Source organism: Gossypium hirsutum, chromosome A11 (genome assembly GCF_007990345.1).
Source record: "Gossypium hirsutum isolate 1008001.06 chromosome A11, Gossypium_hirsutum_v2.1, whole genome shotgun sequence".
NCBI classification, from domain to species: domain Eukaryota; kingdom Viridiplantae; phylum Streptophyta; class Magnoliopsida; order Malvales; family Malvaceae; genus Gossypium; species Gossypium hirsutum.
This window is the reverse complement of record NC_053434.1, coordinates 16,979,306-16,992,061: the sequence shown is the minus strand read 5'-3', so window position 1 is coordinate 16,992,061 and position 12,756 is coordinate 16,979,306. Positions and strand designations below refer to the sequence as shown.

Genomic DNA, 12,756 nt, shown 5'->3' with positions numbered 1-12,756 from the left:
GAACACTTAACAGTGTTTAAAGAAATCTCTCAAACTTGGAGGCCATGGAGGTTGAGTATGATAAGGAAGATCTAGGGTTGATTCTACTTTGTTCGTTGCCCCCGTTTTATTCAACCTTTAGAGACATGATTTTATATAGTCGCGAGTCTCTCACAGTTGATGAGGTTTATGATTCTTTAACCTCGTATGATAAGATGAAGCATCTTGTGGTTAAACCCGGCTCTCAGAGAGAGGGTCTCATTGTTCATGGGAGACAAGATCGGAATGCTGATGATGATCGTGGTAGGACACAGGAACGGAATCCTCGTGGTAAATCTAAGGGTAGATCGAAGTCTTCAAACAGAGGTAAAACTTGTAACTTCTGCAAGAAGAAAGGGCACATTAAATTTGAGTGCTATAAGCTGTAAAATAAGATTAAAAGGAAGGCTGCGAATCAAAAGGGAAAATAACCAGAAAATTCCGGTGAAGCTGATGTTGTAGAAGACTACAGTGATGGTGAACTTCTAGTCGCTTCTGTCAATGATTCTAAAGTAAGCGAGGAGTGGATACTTGATTCAGGCTGCACCTTCCACATGAGTCCCAATCGGGATTGGTTTACAACTTACGAAACAATGTCTGAAGGTGTTGTTTTGATAGGAAATAATGCTTCGTGTAAAATCGCAGGTGTTGGAACAATTAAAGTTAAGATGTTTGATGGAGTTGTCAGAACACTTAGTGACGTACGGCATGTTCCAGAATTGAAAAGAAATTTAATTTAGTTGAGTACTCTTAATTCAAAAGGGTATAGATACACAACTGAAAGTGGGGTTTTAAAGATTTCCAAAGGGTCCCTTGTTGTGATGAAAGGGCAGAGAAAGATTTCCAAGTTATATGTTTTGCAGGGTTCTACTGTTACTGGTGATGCAGCTGTCGCTTCCTCTTCCTTGTCAGATGATGATATTACTAAACTTTGGCATATGCGCCTAGGGCATATGAGGGAGAATGGCATGACAGAATTGAGCAAAAAAGGACTTCTTGATGGGCAAGGAATTTGCAAACTGAATTTCTGTGAACACTGTGTTTTTAGGAAGCAAAAAAGAGTTCGATTCACTAGAGGAATCCATAACATGAAGGGAACGTTAGAGTATATTCATTCTGATCTGTGGGGGCCATCTAGAGTGCCTTCGAGAGGTGGAGCTAATTATATGCTAGCCTTTATTGATGATTTTTCCAGAAAAGTTTGGGCGTTCTTCCTGAAGCACAAATGTATTTTCCGCATTTAAGTCTTGGAAAATTATGATTGAAAAACAGACGGGAAAACAAATAAAATACCTCCACACAGACAATGGCTTAGAGTTCTATTCTGATGAGTTTAATAGATTGTGCAAGTCAGAAGGGATTGTGAGACACTTGACAGTTCGTCATACTCCACAGCAATACGGAATTGTAGAACGAATGAACAGAACGATCATGGAGAAGGTTCGATGCATGTTGTCAAATGCCAACTTACTGAAGTCGTTTTGGGCAGAAGCAGCCTCTACTGCATGTTTTTTGATCAACCGATCTCCATCCGTTGCTATTGAGAAAAAGACTCCACAAGAGGTATAGTTTAGTAATCCTGCTAATTATTCTGATTTAAAGATTTTTGGGTGTCCTGCATATGCTCATGTTGATAATGGAAAATTGGAATCGAGATCCATTAAATGCGTTTTTCTTGGTTATAAAGCTGGTGTAAAATGGGTATAAGTTATGGTGTCCTGAAAATAGAAAAGTTGTGATTAGCAGAGATGTTGTTTTTGATTAAACTGCTATGCTACCTAACTTATCTCTTAAAGACTCTTTCAATAAAGAAAATCAAAAGCAGGTGGAGCATCAGATTAATACAGAGTCAACTCCTCAAGCCAGAAAAAAATTGAGAATAGAGTTGCTTCTTCACCACAATACTCTATCGCAAAAAACAGAATTAGAAGAGAAATTAAACCTCCAAAGAAGTATGCCGAGGCTAATCTAGTTGCTTATGCTTTAAATGTGGCTGAAGATATAGATGTGAATCAAGAGCCATCTAATTATTCTAAGGCGGTTAGCTGTGAAGACTCAGAAAAGTGGATGTTTGCTATGCAAGAAGAGATGGAATCACTCCACAAAATGAACATGAGACCTTGTGAAACTTTCTAAAGGTAAAAAGACTGTTCTTTGTAAATGGGTGTTTAAAAAGAAAGAAGGGACTCTAGGAGTTGAAGAACCCAGATATAAAGCAAGGCTTGTTGCAAAGGGTTACAGTCAAATTCCAGGAGTGGACTTCACAGATGTGTTCTCTCCAGTTGTTAAGCATAGTTTGATTCGAGCTTTGCTTGGTATTGTGGCAATGCATGATTTGGAGCTTGAGCAGTTAGATGTAAAAACTGCATTTCTGTATGGAGAACTTGGGGAGGATATTTACATGCAATAACCAGAAGGTTTTATAGTCTCAGAAAAAGAGGACTATGTTTGTTTGTTGAGAAAGTCCTTTTACGGTTTGAAACAGTCACCAAGACAGTGGTACAAGAGGTTTGATTCCTTTATAACTTCTCATGATTTCAAAAGAAGTAGTTTAGACAGTTGTGTTTACTTTAAGAAAAACAGTGATAGTTCTTTTGTGTATCTACTTCTTTATGTTGATGACATGTTGATAGCAGCAAAAGATAAATGAGAGAGTTGTGAAGAATTTGAGATGAAAGATTTAGGACCAGCAAAGAAGATACTTGGTATGGAGATTCTCAGAGATAGAAAAGCAAGTAAATTGTACCTAAGTCAGAAGGGGTACATTGAGAAAGTTCTTTACAGGTTCAATATACAGAGTGCTAAGCTTGTTAGTACTCCTTTAGCAGCCCATTTCAGACTTTCATCGGCTTTGTCTCCACAATCAGATGATGAGATTGAGTACATGTCACATGTTCCATACTCTAGTGCAGTGGGATCTCTCATGTATGCTATGGTTTGTTCACGTCCAGATTTACCATATGCAGTCAGTGCAGTTAGCAGATACATGACAAATCTCGGTAAAGAACATTGGAAAGCAGTTCAGTGGATTTTAAGATACTTACGAGGCACTACTGATGTTTGCTTACAGTTTGGAAGAACTAAAGATAGAGTCATAGGGTATGTTGATGCTGATTTTGCTGGAGACCTTGATAAAAGAAGATCTCTCACAGGTTACGTCTTTACAATCGGAGGTTGTGCAATTAGTTGGAAAGCCACTTTGCAAACTACAGTCGCTTTGTCTACCACTGAAGCTGAGTACATGGCGATTACTGAGGCTTGTAAAAAAGCTATTTGGTTGAATGGACTATTTAGTGAACTCAATGAAGACCTTCAAATCAGTACAGGATTTTGTGACAGTCAGAGTGTATCTTCCTTACAAAAGATCAAATGTTTCATGAGAGAACAAAACATATTGATGTTCGGTATCATTTTGTTCGTGATATTATTACTCATGGTGATATTGTTGTGAGTAAAATTAGTACTTATGAAAATCCTGCAGATATGATGACTAAGTCACTTCCTATAACCAAGTTTGAGCATTGCTTTGACTTGGTTGGTGTTCATTGTTGAAGTTAAACCCTTAAGAGGTTTTATGGAAGAGGTGGAGAACTTGTTCATTAAAAGTTCGCGATGAAGAACTTGTTCATTGAAAATTTGTGTCAAGGTGGAGATTGTTAGAATTAAGTAACCCAAATTCTTATTTAAATAAAATACGATGGAAAATAAAATAAAAGTAAAATCCATATAGAACTAGACTTCTTTTATTTTATTTTAGAATAAAATTTTTTAAACCTTATTAAACTCCATCTATTTTATATTTTGATTAGGATAAAGTGTTTCAATCCTACTAAAATATAGCTTTCCAAGCCTATAAATAGACATAGTCTATTCCTCTTGTATTGTTTCAAATTTTCGACATAGTGAATTTTCTTCTCCTCTGCCCGTGATTTTTTCCCGAAAGAGTTTCCACATAAAATTTGTGTTATTTTATTTTATTTTTTTTCACAATATTCAAGATGGAAAGAGGGAGAGGGACTGGGTGGCTTATTTTTTTAATATTAATATAATTACTTTTATTTAATATTAATATAAAATAATTTTTAATTATATTTTTTACATAATTTTTTAATTATATCTTAATAGGTGATAACATGATTTTTTTGATTGGTTGAGATGACTTTTTTAGCGAAATATCATAGTTTTAAAAACTTTTTGTTCAATTAAGCCACAAATTTATTAAATTTAACAACTAATTTATATTTAATTTAAAATTTAACAAGTTATATTAATTATTCAAAAGTATTTAATTTTTAATTGTCATTTAAATTAATTTATCACTACTTTTTAAGTGAAGGAAACTTACTAATAACGTAGATAATTATTAGAGTCGGCTAAATCTCTCTGTATCAACAAAAAGGGATTGAGGAAAATAATGGATTTGCATTTTAGCTAAAAAATTAGTCACTTGGAGCAAGGAGCAAATGTTTTTCTATTGAGAACATGCAAAGTTTTCGGTTCACCAGACATTGAAAGATTGACATCAAAGCTTCTCGGTTAATCTAACCATGAAGGAATTGATAGCACCTGCATCCAACACAATCCATGAAGATTCAAAAAGCTCATGGAAGTATTCAGCTCCAGTTTCCTCGGCAGCATTCCTGAATGCAAGACCAAATGCATTCCCTTGAAGTGCTCCAAGGCAAGGCTTTCCACACACCCCAACAATCAACACCTTAGTTGCCTCTTCCGACATGCAGGCACAAAGCAAAGGCTTCAACCTAGCTCCTTTCTCCTTCAAGGCATCCATTAGAAAGTAGCAGAACTTGGTCAGAGCCTGTGGGTGACCCAACAGCTTTGTGTCCACTGAATCTTCAACCTTCACCCACCTAAACTTTCTTCCACTCCTGATGCACCCACTCTTTGTTATTGCGGCACTTCCTTGTCTGAGAATAGCCCTTTGTATCTTGATTGCTTGTTCCATTCCAGCCTTCAGCTTATCAAGATTACTTAAGGACAATGCATCGTATGCCATCCCGAATTGCTTCAAAGCACAAAAGCCATCAGATTGCACAAATGATTCAAGCAGTGCAGTGACTCCATATACCATGTCTGCAGCTGAAACCCTTGAAGTATAACCATGGTGACGCAAGAAACTTTTGTAGTAAAAATCATTGAGTCCATATTCAGGCAAAATTTGTTCAAATTGATCTTTCATCTTCTGTTTCACCTCATAATTCATGTACTGAAACTTCTGCTGGCAATCCACCAGCGCAAACCCCATCCTTGCAAGAAGAAGCTTAAGCTTTTTCATACCATTATCGCTCCATGTCTTCAGCTTAGGGGCAATGTACGAGGAACACAACATTGAATCAAATAAGTTCCATTCTCTTAACAGCATAAGTCTTGGTTCTTCTTCATAGGCAATTCTTGAGGAATCAGGTGCTCGAACCTTGGTTCCATCTTTAAGAGTCACTGAAGTAACTACATGCAAATTCCCTAAACTGTTGATATGCTGCTGAAGCTCCATGACTCCAGCTTCATACCTCTCATCTGTCAGCCTCTCGTGAACAAACTGATCAGCAAGCGAAACACAGGCCAGCCAAAGCAACTCATTTGTGTTTTTCCTCAAAAGAATGTGACAAGTCATACATCAAACACCCTGATGGCTTACCATGAAAAGTTCCCATCCGATAATAATCCCTTCTGAACTTCTTAAAACGCCGCGCCGCGGGCTCTTCTTCACCTTCTGAAGACATTCTTCTTCTTTTGCTAGACCCATCCCGACTTCCACCTTCCTCCTCATCACCATTGGCTTCATCCTCATCTTCACTTTCACTATCTTCATCTTCTTCACTATCCAACTCCGAATTATGTAAACAATAGCTGGCATTAGCCAACTCCATGACCTCAAAATCATGCGCCAGATCAGCCAACCGCTCATCGTCATTTGTATAAATAACAACCACCTGATCATTCTGTTCACTCAAGTTATGCAAGTGAATCGGCCTATGACTATCAACAACAAAAACCCGCACGCCAGGTCCTAATTTAAGATCCTTTTAGAGGTCACGGTGGCATCCCCAGTTTATCAGAAGTATGGTAACAGTGTTAACATTAATGGGAGACAACATTAATGGCAAACAATACAAAGTGGTGCAAGTTTAGCACCCTAAAGTTGACTTTGAAAAAGTGGCATGGGATAATTTTTTTTTGGTCCTTGAGATAATGGGCTATTTATTGTTTGGTCCTTAAACCTCAACTATAAATAGGCCTTCTCATTTCTCATTTCAATTCATCCCAACCAATCTTTCTCTCTTAGTTTTCTCTCTTCTCCCATTTGAGAATTCTTAAGGAATTCTATTTGTTTGTAATACTTTGGAGATAGTAAAGTTATCATCTGGTGTTAGTGCCCGAGGACGTAGGTATAATTTACCGAACCTCGTTAAAACTCTTGTGTTCTTTCTTGTCCTATTTTTCTTTCAATATTTGAGGGTATAATAGTAGTATTTAATTGTGCTATTAAATTACTATAGAAGGGATATTCTGTCTAAGGAAAGACTTGGTATTTAAGAGATCCATGTGATCCACCTCTCTTTCCTGGGAATTGAACTTTGTGTGATTTTTTAGTACAATAATTTACACGCTTCCGACCCTATTGGAACAACAAGTGGTGTCAGAGCCAAAGGTTAATCGTAGTATGCTCTGTGGTTGCAGTTTAAACTGATCTTCCACATCAGAAAAGATTTCCTTAGGTATATTGAAAGATTATGGAGAAAACGGTCGGTGTAGGAGCTTCAACATCGTCCATGTGGACAAGACCGACAATTGCAAATGCAAGATTGGCCGTGGAGATCTTTGATGGCACGGGCCATTTTGGTATGTGGCAAAGTGAGGTTCTAGATGCACTTTTTCAGCAGGGTCTAGACATTGCCATTGATGAAGAGAAACCAGATGATGTACAGGAGAAAGATTGGAAGGCGATCAATCGGTTGGCATGTGGCACAATTCGATCGTGCCTTTCTCGAGAGCAGAGGTATGCTTTTTCAAAGGAGACTTCTGCAAATAAGTTGTGGGTGGCACTTGAAGAAAATTTTTTGAAGAAAAACAGTCAAAATAAGCTCCACTTGAAGAAAAGACTGTTTCGCTTCACATACGTTCCAAGTACCACAATGAATGATCACATCACCAAATTTAATCAGTTAGTCACTGATTTGCTGAATATGGATGAGACATTCAAAGATAAAGATTTGGCTTTGATGCTGTTGGGGTCACTTCCTGAGGAGTTTGAGTTCCTAGAAACTACTCTACTTCATGGCAGGAGTGATATATCTCTGAGCGAAGTCTGTGCGGCCTTATACAGTTATGAACAGAGAAAGAAGGACAAACAGAAAAACTCAATCAGAGATACAGAAGCTTTAGTAGTCCGAGGTCGTTCATACACTCGGAAGAAAACTCAAAAGGGGAGATCAAAGTCAAAGTCCAGACTCGGGAAAGATGAATGTGCTTTTTGTCATGAGAAAGGCCACTGGAAGAAAAATTGTCCAAAGCTGAAGAATAAGGGAAAAGCTGCTGTAGATGCTTGTGTTGCTAAGCATGATACTAGTGACTCTGAACTATCACTGGTTGCATTATCATCGTCGTTCCATTCAGATGAGTGGATATTGGATTCGGGTTGTACCTATCATATGTCCCCTAACCGGGAGTGGTTCTCTGATTTAGTAAAACTAAATGGAGGAGTTGTTTATATGGGCAATGACAATGCCTGTAAAACTGTTGGGATAGGTTAAATCCAATTAAAGAATCAAGATGGATCAACCAGAGTTCTGACTGATGTTCGGTACGTGCCCAGTTTGAAGAAAAATCTCATCTCATTGGGAGCCTTGGAATCCAATGGTTCAGTTGTTACTATGAGAGATGGGATTTTGAAAGTGACATCTGGCGCACTTGTGATATTGAATGGCATCAGGAAAAATAACTTGTATTACTACCAAGGTAGTACAGTTATTGGAGCAGTCGCTACAGCTTCCGGCAACAAAGAATTGGACTCACTGCAGTTGTGGCATATGAAGTTGGGACATGCCAGCGAAAAATCCTTGCAAATTCTGGCAAAGCAAGGATTGTTGAAAGGTGCAAAGGCTTGCAAATTAAAATTTTGTGAGCACTGTGTTCTGGGAAAGCAAAAGAGAGTGAAATTCGGCACTGCTATCCATAATACAAAAGGTATTTTGGAATATATTCACTCAGATGTGTGGGGGCCTTCCAAAACACCTTCGTTGGGAGGAAAACACTACTTTGTTACTTTTGTTGATGACTTTTCCAGAAGAGTTTGGGTGTATACCATGAAAACTAAAGATGAAGTGCTTGGAGTTTTTCTTAAATGGAAAACTATGATCGAAAACCAGACTGGCAAGAAAATCAGGCGGCTTAGGACGGACAATGGAGGGGAATATAAAAGTGATCCGTTCTTCGATGTGTGCCAAGAGTATGGTATTGTTCGACACTTCACAGTTAGGGATACACCACAACAGAATGGAGTGGCAGAGCGTATGAATCGAACATTGCTGGAGAAAGTTCGATGTATGTTGTCCAATGCTGGGTTGGGCAAGCAATTTTGGGCTGAGGCTGTGACATACGCTGGCCATCTTGTTAATCGTTTGCCATCATCTGCATTAGAAAGAAAAACTCCTATGGAGGTATGGTCTGGAAAACCGGCTACAGATTATGATTCCTTACATGTGTTTGGAACCACTGCATATTACCATGTGAAGGAGTCAAAGTTAGATCCGAGGGCAAAGAAAGCTCTCTTTATGGGAATCACTTCTGGAGTGAAGGGATTTCGTCTTTGGTGCTTAAGCACAAAGAAAATGATCTGTAGTAGAGATGTTACCTTTGATGAATCTGCCACATTGAAAAAGGTAGCAGATAAAGATATTCAGACGAGCAATACTCCACAGCAGGTGGAGTGTACTCCAAACAGGTGGAGTTTGAGCAGATGGGGATTTGCCCAGTTAATAAGTCTAATTCTCCAGCCACAATGGAGGAATTAGAGGTTGAAGAGGTTCTGACCCAAGAACCACTAAGTACACCAGAACCAGTTGCAGTTGCAAGGCCACGGAGAGAAATTCGTAAACCTGCTCGATTTACTGATATGGTGGCCTACGCCCTTCCCGTTGTTGATGATATTCCTATCACTTATCAAGAAGCAATGCAAAGCTTAGAAAGTGATAAATGGAAAAGCGCCATGGATGAAGAAATGCAGTCTCTCCGGAAGAACAATACTTGGAAGTTGGCGCAATTACCGAAAGGTAAAAGGGCAATCGGATGCAAGTGGGTATTCGCAAAGAAAGATGGATCTCCTAGCAAGAAGGATATTCGCTACAAGGCAAGATTGGTAGCTAAAGGCTACGCTCAGAAGGAGGGAATTGACTACAATGATGTATTTTCCCCTGTTGTGAAGCATTCCTCCATTAGAATTTTGTTGGCCTTGGTAGCACAGTTGAATTTGGAACTAACTCAACTTGATGTTAAGACGACTTTCTTGCATGGTGAGTTAGAAGAGGAGATCTATATGACTCAGCCAGAAGGATACACAGATGCTGGTGGTAGAAATTGGGTTTGTAAGCTGAACAAATCGCTATATGGATTGAAGCAATCCCCGAGGCAGTGGTACAAGCGATTTGATAGCTTTATGAGAAGGCAGAAGTACACAAGAAGCAAATATGGCAATTGTGTATATTTGCAGAAGCTGCATGACGGATCTTTCATTTATCTACTCTTGTATGTTGATGATATGTTAATCGCTTCGAAGAGCCAAAATGACATAGATAAGCTGAAGGCTCAGTTGAATCAAAAGTTCGAGATGAAAGATCTAGGTGAGGCTAAGAAGATTCTCGGCATGGAGATAAGTAGAGATAGACCGAGAGGCAAGCTCTGTTTAAATCAGAAGCAATATCTGAAAAAGGTATTACAATGTTTTGGTGTAAATGAAAACACAAAACATGTAAGTACCCCACTTGCTTCTCATTTGAAACTTAGTGCTCAATTATCTCCGAAAACTGAAGAAGAAAGAGAATATATGGCGAAAGTCCCATATGCTAATGCAGTTGGGAGTTTGATGTATGCGATGGTGTGTACGAGGCCTGACATTTCACAAGCTGTTGGAGTTGTGAGCAGGTATATGCATGATCCTGGAAAAGGACATTGGCAAGCTGTGAAATGGATTCTACGGTATCTTCGAAAAACCGTAGATGTTGGTTTAATTTTTGAACAGGATGAAGCACTTGGTCAGTTTGTAGTTGGATATGTTGATTCCGACTTTGCTGGTGATTTAGATAAACGTCGTTCAACTACGGGGTATCTATTTACTCTTGCGAAAGCCCCAGTGAGTTGGAAGTCTACCTTACAGTCTACAGTAGCTGTGTCTACTACAGAGGCAGAATATATGGCAGTTACAGAAGCTGTTAAGGAGGCTATTTGGCTTAATGGATTGTTGAAAGACTTAGGAGTTGTTCAAAGTCACATAAGTTTATATTGTGACAGTCAGAGCGCTATTCATTTAGCGAAAAATCAAGTCTATCATTCAAGAACCAAGCATATCGACGTAAGATATCACTTTGTGCGGGAAGTCTTTGAAAAAGGAAAAATTCTACTTCAGAAGATTCCGACAGCAGATAATCCCGCAGATATAATGACCAAGGTGGTAACAACAATCAAGTTTAATCATTGTTTGAACTTGATTAACATCCTGAGAATTTGAGCACCTTCAGGTGTATGGCGCTCGAGAGTGCATTTGTAGGCACTACAAAAGATAGCTTTATCGAATTTGGGGAGTTGAAGGAAGTGTGTGAAGATGTGATTATCCTAATCAAATCTTCAAGGTGGAGATTGTTAACATTAATGGGAGACAACATTAATGGCAAACAATACAAAGTGGTGCAAGTTTAGCACCCTAAAGTTGACTTTGAAAAAGTGGCATGGGATAATTTTTTTTGGTCCTTGAGATAATGGGCTATTTATTATTTGGTCCTTAAACCTCAACTATAAATAGGCCTTCTCATTTCTCATTTCAATTCATCCCAACCAATCTTTCTCTCTTAGTTTTCTCTCTTCTCCCATTTGAGAATTCTTAAGGAATTCTATTTGTTTGTAATACTTTGGAGATAGTAAAGTTATCATCTGGTGTTAGTGCCCGAGGACGTAGGTATAATTTACCGAACCTCGTTAAAACTCTTGTGTTCTTTCTTGTCCTATTTTTCTTTCAATATTTGAGGGTATAATAGTAGTATTTAATTGTGCTATTAAATTACTATAGAAGGGATATTCTGTCTAAGGAAAGACTTGGTATTTAAGAGATCCATGTGATCCACCTCTCTTTCCTGGGAATTGAACTTTGTGTGATTTTTTAGTACAATAATTTACACGCTTCCGACCCTATTGGAACAACAAACAGGCTCAGAGGAAGAACTCAAATCAGAACCAACGTATTCACGGATTTGTTGAAATGAAGACACCGGATAACACGAGTACCGGACTGAATCAGATTCAAGAATGTGGAAAATGATTTTGAGAGTACAAAGAGAGTCCACATCAGAGGTTGAAGGGAATATGAGTAAAGAAGAGAAAGATGATGCCTTAACCGATTCTCTGAGCCTTGCGTAAAACGACTCTACTCTTTTCTTCCTCACCATGTTATTGCTTTTCCCTCAAACCAACACTTAAATTCGGTGCAAAATTGGAAACTTTTCTTGACGTGAAAAAAAAAATCGGGGATCTTAAGAGATAGATCAATACCCAGAAAGAAAACACCCCTTTTTTCTTCGATTTTCTATCATTTCACTAGATTGCACCCAACATCGATAACCTAGAAGAAACAGCTCATAATAAAAATTTATACATATTAATTTCAATTAGCTACAATTAAAAAAAAAACTGGGACATTTCCACATACAAGAAAATGTTAACCAAAAACAACAAATTAAAAATTGGTGATATAATAAAAATACAGAAGAAGGATCCAAGAAGAGGAACAGTTCGAAAACTGGAAATGAAGAACAGTACAAAGTACCTGAGAATGAAGAAAAGAAAAAACAAGGGTGAAATTCCTTTGTGCCGATCTCTTTCTTTTTCACCTTATTTTTTAAAATCACAGGTCTCAGTGGTGGGAGCAAATGAAAGAGAGGAGGAGGGAGGGAATTGTGTTTTAATTTGGCTAAGACGTTAATTTGGATTTTGGAATTTGAATTGTTTTGAAGCAACCGCGAAAAGTTTGGCGCTCTTGCGTTTTCACTCACGCCGTTGGATTGCTGTTAGTAGTATTCTTTTGGCAGAATTGCAAAATTTACCCTAATGTTTTTATATTTTTTCACTTTGGCCCTTAATCTTTTTTCTCATTCTCATTCTCCCCCCATAATGTTGCAAAAAAAAATTATTTTGATCAAAATTTACCCTAATGTTTGTGAGTTTTTTCACTTTGGCTCTTAATTTTTTTTCCCTCATTCTCAACTCACAATATTGCAACAAATTTTCAAATAAGATGAAAATTACAAAAACTATCGGTCAACATTTTCCTTTGACGTGGCATGACATCAAAGTCAAGTTAGAGCTTTGCCTCTCGTCAAGAAATCTGATCTAACTTGATCTTGAATTTAATCGGAAACCCAATTGCAGAATGGTACAAATTTCTTCTGTGTTTAAGTGATTACAAGACAGAAAAGATAGAGAAATTTTAAAAGTTGAATCTTTCTGATGTCAATTATG

The 12,756-nt window shown here is 38.0% G+C and overlaps 1 pseudogene; it reads right to left on the bottom strand.

Annotated features, from left to right (window-relative positions):
* Positions 1-4,420: 4,420 nt before the first annotated feature.
* On the bottom strand, positions 4,421-12,204 carry LOC121209976 (cell division control protein 45 homolog; annotated as a pseudogene).
* Positions 12,205-12,756: the final 552 nt, after the last annotated feature.